This window comes from Glycine max, chromosome 20 (genome assembly GCF_000004515.6).
Source record: "Glycine max cultivar Williams 82 chromosome 20, Glycine_max_v4.0, whole genome shotgun sequence".
Lineage (NCBI taxonomy): Eukaryota > Viridiplantae > Streptophyta > Magnoliopsida > Fabales > Fabaceae > Glycine > Glycine max.
Genome location: NC_038256.2, coordinates 35,722,344 through 35,726,681, shown reverse-complemented (window position 1 = coordinate 35,726,681; position 4,338 = coordinate 35,722,344). Strand labels below are relative to the sequence as shown.

The 4,338-nt window shown below is 21.9% G+C and overlaps 1 non-coding gene across 1 annotated transcript; it reads left to right on the top strand.

The window, feature by feature from the left end:
• Window positions 1-3,287: 3,287 nt before the first annotated feature.
• Window positions 3,288-3,359, top strand: TRNAC-GCA (transfer RNA cysteine (anticodon GCA)). The gene has a single exon. It is a non-coding gene; the product is annotated as a tRNA-Cys (tRNA).
• Window positions 3,360-4,338: the final 979 nt, after the last annotated feature.

The following is a 4,338-nucleotide window of genomic DNA, read 5'->3' as shown; positions in this document are numbered from 1 at the left end:
AAGTGCTCTCAATCTCAACTCCCAAGTCTCTTCCATATATCTATTTATTTCATATTCTACGACTATATCTTGATTTTTCTAATTTGCGAAACAATCTCATTTGAAAGGGACAGTCACATCTTACCAATTCCATTTTGATATATTAGATTGTAAAATAAGAAAATAGCAAATACTATTTGAATCTAACAAATATATGTATGTTAATTATGCTATGTATGGTAGTCCTTAATTATAAAATATGTTTGATTAATTTATATTTGTTAAGAAGTTAGTTAGTTTAGTTATGAGCATTAAATATGTCTATAATTATAATATTTTTAAAATTTATTTTTAACTTTATTAAAAATTTATCTATCTTCTCTAGTCTTCATAGGAGAGATAAATAGATAATTTAGATACTTAAGTTTTGTCACTTATAGGGTCTTATCCGACTAGCAGGACTATTTTTTATATTTAAACCAAATTTAAAAATAAGAATAAGCACAAAAATATGTAAAAGATAAAAATATTATTATTGTTAATAGAGATGGAACAAGTCAGATTGTTCATCAAAGGTTGTGAATTTACTCACACTATGCTTAAGTTAATTTTGTCTTATTTTCTAAATACGTTGTGTCATTTTTAAAAAAATGTTTAAAAAGCTATTTAATTAAAAGAGACATTTTTTTTTGCAAGGAATTAAATATTATTTGATGAATCTTTTAAGTGTCTTGTTTAAATAAATATGAATAATAATATATTTTTATTGTATTGATTTTTTGTTGTAATGTTTTGTAATCATATGCATATAGAGGTGGGATCAACTTACTCTAAAAGTAATTCTTTTATAGTATTTTTTATTCTCACCATGAGTAATTAATATTAACTATTAAATTTCAAGAAAATTAATTATTAAAATGAAAAATAATTCATTTCAAGTTATTTTTAGAGTAACTTAATTCCTTCTTTTATATTGTTTATTATAAAACTTTAAGTCTTTGTTGGTTTACTTAATTGTGTTTGTTGATCTATTTAACACGTACTCCTGTATATAAAGTAAGCTTCTAAATAAGTTTTTAAGTTATGATTATGTTTGATAAATAAGTTAACTGTAATCTTAAAAGGTATAAGTTAGGGGCTGAAAAATAGGAAGGTACTGAAACCTTACAAGGTAACTGACTTAATTGAAAATGTTTAATAAGATTAACCGATAAGTTAACTAATAAATATCAAATGACGTAAAATGATATATTTAATATTTATGATATTTGAGTTTTATTTACAATAACTTGTCAACTTAGAAGTAGGATATGTTTTTGCTTTTATTAATTGAATTGATAAAATAAAAATCAAATAAGGAATCAAATTAGGTCATATAATTTTAAAAAAAAAATAATTTAGCAAATAATTTTAAGTTGATATGATTTAAAGCTAGTAACTTATAAGCTAGCTTATTTTTCATAAGTCACTTGAAGAAGCTTATGAAAATAAGCAACTAAGATGTAACTTATGCAAAATAAGCTATTAAAATAAGCTCATAAATTGTGTATCTAGCAAGTTTGTTTGGATCAGAGTTGCTTATAAGTTAGTCTAATAAGTTTGTTTTGATCAGAGAGATGACTAATCTTTTTTTTTTAAAAAAAGAAAAAGAGATCAAGCTTTAAAATAAAATACTTACATTAAACAAATAGGTCATAATTAAATCTTAGAATTAAGATATTATCAAAATTAAATCGTGATTTAAACTAATTTTTTCCTTTTTCATCCTTTATTTTAAATGATTTTTTTTACTGTAGGAATAAAAAATAATACCAAGGAAATATACAATAATCAATATATCTTATTGAACCAATTGAATTAGATGAGATGACTTATCTCAATAATAAAGAAAATGGAATCATAGGATACATATTTGTTGTTGACAATGAATATATAATATTTTATCATACAATGATAAATTAAAGAGGTAATAATAATTTTTAAATTTAAAAAGAAAAATTATAAAAATGGTACAAATCATAGACTTTGTTACAAGAGACAAGATTACTTGACTTATAATAATACTAAAATAATGAAATAAATATTGTAAAAGTGTAATGATTAAATTTAACAACATAACATAAAAAAATATGTTAAATTAGTAATTAAGTCCCCATACTATTATAACATTTTTAATTAGGTTCTTATATTAATTTTAAATTTGTAATTAGGTTCTTTGTTTATTTGTCACGAAAAATGTGTTAGACTTGATAGAATATTTTATCATATATATACACGTAAATGCAAATCCTAAATCAATGCACTTAAGCTAATTACAGAGGTACAAACCCTAAACTACGAATTGTTATAAAAGTGATTAATGAGGTGTAAATAACATTATAAATAAATTAAGGATTAATTATGCATTAGGGTTGAAGTTATAGTCTGGAGATACCAAATCCGCATTTTAGGGTTGGGTTATAGTTTGAAAGATAATGAATGGGTTGAGAATGAAAAAATAGGGATCTTGAGCCGTGTTAAATAAAAAGAAATAAAATTCATGTGTAACAACAATACTATTTAGATTGATATGAAATAATACTTAACATCTGCATGTGTATATTTAAAGAAATAGTTTGTAAAGTCTATCATATTTCTAACGACAAATTAATATAAGACTTGATTATAAATTTAAAATTAATTTTGGGACTCAATTTAAAAAAATTAGGAATCTAATTAAAAAATTTATAATAATATATAGACGTACGAAAAATGTAACCTAAAAAATATCTAAAAATTAATTATTCTTTTTGGTCCTATTTATAATATCAAAATTAAAACTAGTGTTTGATTTCTTTTTATAAAATGCAATCTACAATTTCTCTTGTATTGATATTAGAGTAAAAAACTCTGCAAGAGTATCATGCCGATTTCTCGATACATTAAGGTTGGCATGATATTATAAAAGCAACATTTAAATATTATTATTTTACACATTTAATTTAAGTTAAGAAGCGTAACAATTTTAATTATAAAAATTGTTACAAATTAAATCATTGTTAATCCTTTTGAAAATATTTTATATTAATCAAGTGTACATTAAAATAATATAAAACACAAATTTGGAATAAAAAATTAATAACTAATTCAAGGATGGATAGTAAAAAAGAAAATGGTATCTATAACGGTTTAAAAGCAAACTATATACTGCTACAAAAAAAAAAATACAAATTAAGCGTATATAAATTTAGACTGTTGTAATAATTTTGTCCTTGCAAGATTGGTCTTTATAAGTTATATATAAAATCATGTTTTATTAAATATTAAGAGGGTCCATAGCTCAGTGGTAGAGCATTTGACTGCAGATCAAGAGGTCACCGGTTCGAACCCGGTTGGGCCCTTTTAATTGTTAAACGTATGCAGTAGGCAGTGTACATATATTTTTTTTAATTGTTAAAAAAAATATTGTTTTTTATCATATCTTTTAAGTAAATCACATGTTACATTGAAAAGATATGATAAAAAGGAAATAAAAATATTTTACTTTTATTCATGAAATTTTTTAAATATCTATAAGTATGCTTATGCTTATGTGATTTGAATGACAATTTTTTCATAACACAACGAATACACATTATATTTAATACCCATATTGCAAAATTAAACATAAACAATTATTTTTTAATTATAAAAAAAACATTGGACGTAAACTTTGGCAATATAAAAAAAATAATTAAATAATTTTATTTGGATTAAAAGATATTAGAAAATACACGAAGGAAGAGATAATATAATGTAAGTAATTCTTTTTGTGTATTTTTGGTTTGTATATAAAAAAAAATCAAGAGTTAGTTGGTGATTAATTATATTACAAGCTATAAGAATTAGTATCACAACTTTATGGTTCTATCACTATGGATTTGTTTAAAATTAAAGAAAAACTGCTTCTAATTTTTTTTTAAATTGATTTTTTTAATAAGTAAATAGGATCCTATTTGCTTCGTAAAAAGAATAAAAAAATACCTTTTTAGTAAAATTAGTTTTAACGAAGACATTAAGAAAGTAAAAAAAAAATGCTTATTTTATTAAAAAAATACCTTTTTAATAAATAAAGTTAAACAAATTGATTCTATATTTATAAGGAATATAACAATGTATGAAAACTCCTATATATTAAACATTTTATTACTACATATTATGTTTCTCTATTTCTCTCTTTCCATTAAGTCACCGTTATCTATAATATTTACATTTTTTTCTAGTGGGTGTCTTCTAGATTTTATAAACATAAAAAATGCATATTTTTATGTTATTTTGGAAGTGGGTTTATTGATACTAATATTTGTCAATTTATTTATTTTTTAATTTGTTTATACTTCC